The 9,725-nt window shown below is 38.9% G+C and overlaps 1 long non-coding RNA gene across 1 annotated transcript; it reads left to right on the top strand.

Moving 5' to 3' along the window:
• Window positions 1-546: 546 nt before the first annotated feature.
• On the top strand, window positions 547-1,608 carry LOC308365947. The gene is made up of 3 exons (XR_013968670.1): window positions 547-672; window positions 1,137-1,204; window positions 1,298-1,608. It is a non-coding gene; the product is annotated as an uncharacterized lncRNA (long non-coding RNA).
• Window positions 1,609-9,725: the final 8,117 nt, after the last annotated feature.

Below are 9,725 nucleotides of genomic sequence, written 5' to 3'. Positions count from 1 at the left end.
GATAGCTTAAATCATATAAAATATGTCCCACTAAGCTCCCGAGACGGCGCCATCTTTGTCCGATGTATAGGCTATTCTATCTATATCTGTCCATCAACGTATAAAGCCCGCCCTTACAATTTTATTGGTCAGATCACTTTTCGGTGGGCTTGAATCCCTCCCAACTAGCTCGACTCCAGACTGAATCTCCCAGACCAAAAATTTTGTGGGCGTAGTTCAGGCTGGTATCCAGGCTAGGTAGTTGTACAATTAATATATCTTTAAGAGCATGGTGGAAGACCAATCAAATACTTAAAGGACCCATCGTATGCCCATTTTACCACAAGTTGAAATGGTTCCTTGGGGTCTTTATGAAATGCCAGTAACATATTTTGGTCAAAATACCACAAGAATAATTTTATACAGCACCCTTTTCACCCTGTCAAAACAGCTCCCTACAGATTGACCTGTATTGAGTGCCTGTTCCTTTAAATGCTAATGAGCCAGCTCACTCCTCCCCCTCCTCCAAGAGTTGCGCTCGCATAGCTTGAACAGCTAACTACAATATAGAAAGATGGCTACTGCAGAAGACAGAATCGTACAACCGTATCTGTTTGAGCCAGAGTCAGAAGCAGAACAAGAGGCTCCCGAACATATTCAAGAAGTTAGGGCTCAACAAAACGTTTCTGAATGGTAAGTAAACTTTGTCAAATCTACATTTAATTTTTTGTTTTAACTTTGGCTAAGGTCATATGGTCAGGTTGACGGTGACGAGAGCATTGCACTGCTAGTAAATAGTTTGTACATGTGAGTAATATGAAATAAATACAGTGTGTTTTATGTAAGTTACTGTTTGTGAAAAGGCTGTTTTTCTAGGCATTTAAATCAACCAGATGGCTTGCAGGATAGATAGATATCTTAGCATAAGTGGTGCAAAGCAAAAAACACGGGTAAAGCTCGAGCTGTAAAGTAAAATATTATCTAACAGTAATGGACAAAGCAGGTGTAGAACATAACGTAACGAGTTTACCTCCGTTTATTAGCGCTCAAACCTTGTTTTCGTTGTATTTGTCGACTTATGTCTGTAACTGTAACTAAACATTCAAATACACTTTACCTATAATGTTGTCACTTTTTAAAACTCTTTATCTATACAGGTGTATTTGTGCCAATTGTGAGCAAATGCCTAGAGCCTGAGAATGTATGCTGCATGGAGATACCACAGGTAGAATTCTTTGTGAATGACATGACATCTTTGTGAATTATGCAGTCATCTTCTGTTTTATATTCAATGATACTTACACTTTCAATATTCAAGGTAACAAGAAGACTATGCAACCAACCATCCGGGCATTCTACCTGTGTGCTTCCCTCTCGAAGCGTCCTTGAGCACGACATGTGAACCCCTTATTGCTCCTGATGTGCAGTGTGCCATCAGTGAAAAATGTAAAATGTGTCACATCCTTGTAAGGCGCTATGGATAAAAGCGTCTGCTAAATGATGAAATGTAAATGCTTGAATGTGTTTTCACTACAGAATGCATTCAACATCTATAGAGCAGACTATGGGCCTTATGTCTAAGGGGAATATAGCAGTAAGTTGTTTTTTATGCATGAGTCATCAGTTATTTTTTACAATACAAACATAACTGGGCAAGATCGTTTAATCTTCCCTTGGTCTTACTTTGCTTACTACTCATCTCAAATGTGTCAACTGTTGACATGTTACATACCAAAACTGTTTCTTTAGACTTTTTAAACATAGTTATTAAATGTATTGGCTAGTACATGGGTAATACAAACAGAAATACCACTTATAATAAAAACACTTTGTGCCATCAGTAGCCATACTGTTACCAAAGGACGACTCAATAGATGTGTATATCACCATTTATTCTCTAAATACAATGTAATCTTTGCTCAGAAGTTACAAGTATTTTGTGTACAGAAGCTTTGTTAGCTGGTTTTGGGGCTTTCTGGGACAGAGAATCTGGGTGCCCTCCTGCGTGGTGCTCCAGATATGCATCTTTGGAGGATCTGTATGACACATGATGTAGCCTTGGACACTGTTCAGATGTTCTTCCTTAACAACAAAAGAAGCAATGTTATGCATGATTTTTCCTGAATGCAATAAAAGGACTCAATACTCCATACTGTAAATGAAATGTCATCTCATTGACCATTATCCTTGCACTGCCATGAATACAACATGAACTAAAAGCATTTGAAGAAATGTTGTATTCCACCAACCTAATATAATTTTCCCAACACAGAAGAGTAGGTACAATAACATTGGCATACTATGCATGCTCTACGTAAATTTTTCTCATAAATAATTATGAAATAATCGTACATTGAATAGGTAATGGGTTTGGTAACTGCAGGTGAGTCTTAGCTGCTAATCACGTAGTTCATGAATGGGTAATGCCCATTTAACATGTATGTCTCCCGTCTTTGTTAAAAAAAAAAAAAAAAAAAAAATCCTTAGCGATTGCTATACACAAGCTGCATAAAAGCACACCGCAAAACAAAAGTGCCCTTTTAGCAAAATTACATCCAAATTAACTTCTGTACACGTTAGCATAGATCATACAGGCTAAGGCTGTGTTCACGACTGACTTATTTTTAATTAGAAAAAAAGCTCTGCCTTCAGCGCCTATTTAGTGCGAAAATTCTGTAACCTTAACAACGGGAATCATACATTAATATCCGTTAATTATCAACTGCTATCATTAGCAAGCTATCGATACTATGGCGAATGAAATGCATCTACTTGAATACGCGTTTGAGGAGGAGGAGGAGGGTGAGAAGAAAAGGCGCCTTCTGTGGGTGCAGGAAGCTATTTTAGTCTCCTGAGCCAGCTACAGTTCAAATAGCTAGCAAGCTGCTTATGGTCACAACCCACAGAAAGTTCAAAATGCCCAGGATATGTTGTGCTGTTGGTTGCGACAACAGACACCAAAGAAACCTAGATGTACAATTGATACAATCGTGAATAATTGCTGTGTCTTCTCTCTGCAAAACTCCCCTGGGCAAGCTAGAGTGCTAATAGCTAGCGAACTGTTTAGCGAAAAGCTTAGGGCTCTAGCTACAACTAAGACACCGCACTTATTCACGTTTGTATCAATTAACCACCACTAAAAAAACACGGTGGATAATTGCTGTTTGAATTACTCCGCCATCTTAGCCGTTTTTAAAAAGGCATCTGCCTTTTTCTTTCCCCGAAGGGTTGCATGTAAACTGGCAGTTGAAAAAATAAGTTATACAGCCAACAGAGAAAATCAACACACTGACAACATTGTTAGCTAGTGCACTGCTGGAGCAAATGGCGTTGAGGCTACAACATGCTAACGTCGCAAACCACCACACTGAATGGGCAAGTAACAGAATATTTTTTTTAAATACTTACATTTCCCTCGTCTGCAGTTCATTCCAAGACATTGCCTTCAAATATGAATTCAATCCATTTCTCTCGTGTCTTCTGAGGCTGGGAGGTGATGTAGAGATCTGTGTACACTCAACATGTGCAAGCAGCTACGACTGAAAAAGGTACATTAATAGATCATGTCTACGTTAAAGGTACAGTAGATGTTGTTGTTGAAGTTGTGCAGACATATTACAGTTTTCATGAAGCAATACTGATCTCACTGTTGTAATGTTTTCTGTGATTAATGATATTTGTCTTCGAATGGTAAGTATTTATATCCTGGCTATGTTACACATGACGTCATTTTGAGTTCACTCCATATTCCGTCCACTAAGTGGGGTTTGGGTGGGTGGGTGGGGGCAAGGAGAGAGCATAACACTGGACGGCTCATTGCAGGGGATGGGAGGGGTATAGGGGCCATTTTCCAAAAGAAGTTGCAAATGGGTCATTCTACAAGACGGGTGCCTTTTCACTTTGTAATTTTCATTTTTTTTTTTCATGGAAAAGATGTTTTTTAAGACACTCACGTTATGAAAGACATAGTAGACCTCCAAAAAAACAAAAAATGATATCCATTTTATTACGACCCGACAGTAGTTTTTTTTACCACCCCGTAACAGACAAAACACCCACCATTTGAAACATAAATCATTAAATAATTTTCAAAATTGTAATATTTTCCTACCAGAAAAATGTCCTATATTTGATACTGAAAGTTTCAAAATTTTTGCATGTCAATGGCTTCGATATTTGAACAATATATGCTATTTTACCAGCCGTATCCTTACTAATAATGACGAAAAAGTGTATGTTTTCCTTTTGCAATGCCATTAAAACGTTATTATATAATTAACAAAACTACCATTAACAACTGAACTTTTGGAAACACATTTTGACCATTTTTTTTTACATGTTTTGAAGCTCATGAAATGCTGGGGACACAAATGGCACCCGTTTCGTAGACCCAAATAATGGTAAAATATACAGATGAATGTGTAAATATCAGAAAGCAATACAGTCAATTTATTATCTAGGTGATTTATTTTTTTAGTTCAGCGGATCGCTCCTTAATTCTCTCAAACATTATTTCATCAATTGTAGACACACGCTGATCCACCTATTGTGGCACGCGTGCAGCCCCAGACATCTAAAGGCATCACAGACCTGTTATTGCTCCATCTCGCGTGGCTAAACGCCACTTGTCCCTCTAAGAAGTTGAAACGCTGAACACGAGGTGCCGCGTAACTATTTAGCAAGGAGGAGTCTCATTGGTTATCGGAATTAACCACACAAATCGCTCCACCAACTAAGAACGGCCATGCACCACCACTTACAGAATCGAGAAAGAGCCATGAATCTGTCAATCCTTTCTGTGTCCTGGCTGGTTGAGGTTTCCCGTGTTGAGTCAGATTAAGCTGCAGGCTCCACTCCTGGTGGTGCCCTTCCGTCAATTCCTTTAAGTTTCAGCTTTGCAAACATACTCCCCCCGGAACCCAAAGACTTGTGGCTTCCCGCATGCTGCCGGGCGGGTCATGGGAAAAACGGCACCGGATCACGAGTCGGCATCGTTTCAGACGTGCTGCGGCCTACTTTGAATTTTTTCAACATAAACGCTCCAGGCCCAGTCGGACACCCAGCTAAGGTAATCCGGAGAGCGCCAGGAGGCAGGGGTACAGGACAGATAGTGGCACACCTCACTGTTGACCGCCAGCCCACTCCCGACATCCACCTACGAGCTTTTTAACTGCATCAACTTTAAAATACGCTATTGGAGCTGGAATTACTGCGGCTGCAACGATAGGATCAAGAAACAACAATGACAAAATCCTCCGGAAGTGAGCGTGTTGATGGGAGAAGGTGACATCAAGCAGGGGCTGTGCATCCATCAATAGAAGATGAAGTGTATGAAGCAGGCAGACCAGCAACCTCAGACAACAAGGTCCAGAAGCTGTGAGTGCAACCACAGTGCTGCAGGATCCATTGGTCCTGAGTCTTCTGAGGTGGCAGAGGGAATCCCCATGATGGAGAAGGTAGCCAGCAAACACAAGGACACCAGCCCACCAGAGGTATAATCGACAAAGCCGGTATTAAAGCAGCAAGGCAGGTGCAACAACATCAAATGGCCGAAAGCAAATGAGAGTCTGGATGCTGACTTGACACAGTTGTTGGAGCTGGCATTGAGAGGACAGCATCAAGAGGAAACTTAACATCTTTGGGGATATCATCTTCGAGGTATGCAAAGAGAAGTTTGGCTGCACCAGTTTGGCTTGAAGGCTTGCTAGGAGAAAGCAGCAAATCCCAGCAGAGTGGCAACAAGCTGTCAGTGTATTCATTCCCAAGGAGGTAGCAGCAGAGTGCCAAGATGCTGGTTGGAAAGCGACTGTTCACCCTGTGGAGGTCGGTTGTCAGGGCTTCGTGGACAAAGCAGCAGTCCAGGTGCCACATGGAGTGGACGTAAAGGACAAGGAAAGCCACAAAGATGCTGAAAGAGGAAGCCGAGAAAGGGAGCTACTGGCTTTGGCTGAGGAGAAAAGACATGGGGTGGGGATCAACACAGCTGATGACACTGCAGCTGACCTAATGGCACTGGCAGAGGTGCGACAGGCTGAAAAGCCAAAGCAGGAAATACAATCTTACCTGTACAATGAACTAAAAAGAATCCAAATTAAATTAATATAAATGGATAGACATAGCACTGTATATAGCACATTGAATGTTTTTTTTAATCTTTACAGTTATTGTAAAACCTCAACATTATAAGTGAATTACAGTTAAGATGATAACAGTCAATAACAGCAAACACAGGTGATCAATTTTAGTGTACAAATAAAATTGATAACAGTAAAATAAAATTAACCATATTATTTTACACAGTCACTTGAAGACTTTTATTATTATTGCAACACTGAGTTAAAGGGGGGAAAACCTGTAGTAGTAAAAGGTATAGCACCTTAAATCTTAAATTAAGTGAAATAATTAATTGTGTATGAATTCATTGTCTCGGGATAGTGTAAGAATGGTGAAAACAAACAAAGAAAAAAAAAACTTAAGTGCAACTTCTTTTGGAATAATGGCCCCTATACAGGGGACTTTTTTTGTTCAACATTTTTATGAATTATGAAATTATCTATTGTCTATCATGCAATATTAAGGGTGTCCAAATCTCCACCAATTTACAGCTTACCCACAGTTTTCAACATATGCAGTGGTGTGAAAAAATACTGTGTTCCTGCTTCCCCCTTATTGTTGTCATACGACATATGCTTTGGTACGGTAAACTGAAGATCATATGTAAAAGATCACTTGAGATTTTGCTGCTTTGTGTAGCTGATTACAGACAACCTCTGCCATTTACTGTGGGATCAGTTCTGTTGCCTTTGAGCTGACAGATCAGAGGCCCAGCCTACATCTGGCTGCAACACTACAATTTCTTCGAAAACAGACATTCTGTTTGGTGGAGTTACACTATAATTATTGTATTATCACATCAAGGACTGTCATTTAGATGGTGTATGACATGTTACTTTATTTGTTGATATGCATGATAAATGTTTTTATCTTGTTTTGTTTTGTTATACTGTATGATGTCAACTGTGAAGTATGTTTTGGCATGGATAATTACAAAGTAAAAATAAGGAGGAGTTATTGATATTATATCAGAAAAGTTACTGATGCCTGTTATAGGATATATGGAATTTGTTCAGTAACATATTGCTAAGTTTCACTGCTGGATCTGCAATTAACCACCACAAAACAATGGACTGAATATGGAGAGCAAGAAGTCTCACCTTGTAAGACAAAACTGTTGGAGGCTGGGAGCTTCTGAACCAAGTGACTGTGAGTACCCATTATATTTAACTATACATTTTTTCAAAGAAAGGCATCTAATTCTAATTCTGATTCATGCACGTTTGACAGGATGTAAACGTTAAGAAATAGACATGTCGTTTTATTTCACCTGTGTAACAACAGCATGTATATCTTTATTGTAAATGCACATCTGCTCTCAAATGACCATACAGAAAATGTTGGTCCAGGCCCAGCAATGCAGCCTTTCGAGTGACTTCAAACAGACACAGGGCCTGCCGAGGATCACGGACATCAGCCAGCCTCACAGCATTCCGAGTGACCTGCACCAGTCCTGCTGCGAATCACGGACATTCAACAGCAACGTAGCCTTCCCAATGAACTGCACCAGTCACAGAGCCTGCTGAGAAAGCATCCTCCAGGAACGCAACCTTGCGAGGGACCTGCACCAATCACAGGATCTGCTGAGGATCACGGACATCCACCAGCAACGCAGCCTATCCAGATCTTATCAGGTTATGTGAGTATCTGTGTTTTTCTTTTTCCAAAAGATGCAATCTAAATGTTTATATTTAATAAGATGTACATTTTATACACTGTTAATGAATAGACATTTTGCTTTCTTACAACTGCACAACAAAGGAATGTATACTTTTATCGTAAATTTACATCTGCCCTAAAATTGCCTTACAGATGATGTTTACCAAGTCTCAAAGAATACATGCTGAGATGCTTCAGAACCGAGGTTTGGACACTGCAGCCTGTCCATGCCTCTGTTCCCTAGGATACACCAATGGTGAGGGCTGCTGAGGCTCATGGACATGCTAACTTTGCAACCAACAGTGATTATTTGTAACCGTCTGAGCTTGTTTAGGCTCATGAACTCTCACCACCCTTAGGACCTGCCGAGGCTCATGTAGCTGATCTTGGTCATGTACAACAGCACTACAGGACAGTGTTACAAAAGGCAATGAGCTGTAGATGTAATACAAGAGAATTAGTCATACAAGAGAATTAGAAATAACTGGGGATTTGACAACTTCATGTTTTGCACATGTGATGTCAAGTATTTATATATGTTTTTTCATTTTTTTTGTTTTGTTTTTTGTTTTACTATTTTGGACATGTTTGTTTTTTGTTTTGTCATTGTTTTGTGTAGAACTTTCTATTTCCTACATTAAATTTGATACATAATTCTTTATACATTCTTAGGAGGTTACTTACTCTGAGATAACTTTATCAGGTTAAACACTAAACCACGTACAAGGAATACCCCCCAGGTTATTTGTTTGAATAACATCATTTAATTTCTACCTGAACACTATTGGTATAATGTTTTGACAACAAACCAGAATCATTCTGGAAATATATTAAGATGTTTATATCTTATGCAATAGAGTAGAAAGCATGTCATGAGAATCACATGAGAAACAAATGTTTTAAGATTGTTTTGTCTACCACAGAATTGTAGCAGTTTATCAATGACTGAAATAATGACTTTCAGCCCATAAATAGCCTGTTATGTAAATGCCCACACTCTGAGATTACCTAACCTACATTTTAAAGATTTAACTACATATCACTAGCTATGCTGTATCCAAAGTGTCATTAATAAAGTACAAATGTTTTTTGCCTTATCTTTCTTTAGTCAACAAAGACCTTGATTACTCCATGAGTTTTAAATGAATGAACTTGCCATGGCAACTTAATGCTGTTACATTTTACATGGTTGTAAGAAGTGACAACAAATGTTGTCAAGCGACAAAATATATATAAGAAATATGCATAGTAGCTTCCTGTTTGTTGGCTTTGCTGACAATTTTAAGGAGTTTTGATGGGATTTTATGCGTAAGTGTTGTTGATTATAGGAATCCTAGTCGTCAAAGGTCACTAAATATATTGTGTAGCCTTAGGATGGGGTCACGACTCCACATACCAAGTTTGGTTTCAATGGGTGAAAATGTTCATAGGGTTGAACAACAGATTAAACAACATTAGTGACAAGAGTTTGTGTTTGAGAAAATCCAAAATTGTAACCTGATTAAATAGTTTGACATGAATGTTTGGAATGTGTAACCAATAGCATTCCCATAATCTTTAAAGACATGATAATTAAGTTGCGAATACAAAGACTTAGAAGTTTAGGCCAACATTTATTTTTAAACATTGTAGCACCTTTTTGCTGTCAAGGGCAGGTTTGTGCACAATTCAGAATTTTAGAATTGGTCTCAGTTCAATCCACAATTGAATTGGGTTTAGCGCACAGGATGGCTGATTGTAATTGGGATGACAGCAAGTGTAATTACAATCCAAACAGATAGTTCAGTCAGACATTAGATACGTATTAAACGGAACCAGAGTTGGCTACCAAAATACATGACTTGTAAAAGTAGTTCCTAGTACTATTTTTATGTATAGAATATTTGATGTGCAAACAATATCTAAATATGTGGTTCTTCTCTTTGAAATGCAAAATAAATGTGCATATTTGCAAAAATGTGGAAATTACAAGT

This window comes from Sprattus sprattus (assembly GCF_963457725.1).
Source record: "Sprattus sprattus genome assembly, chromosome: 5".
NCBI lineage: Eukaryota > Metazoa > Chordata > Actinopteri > Clupeiformes > Clupeidae > Sprattus > Sprattus sprattus.
Note: the sequence above shows the minus strand (reverse complement) of the source record. Positions and strands in the feature narration are given on the sequence as shown.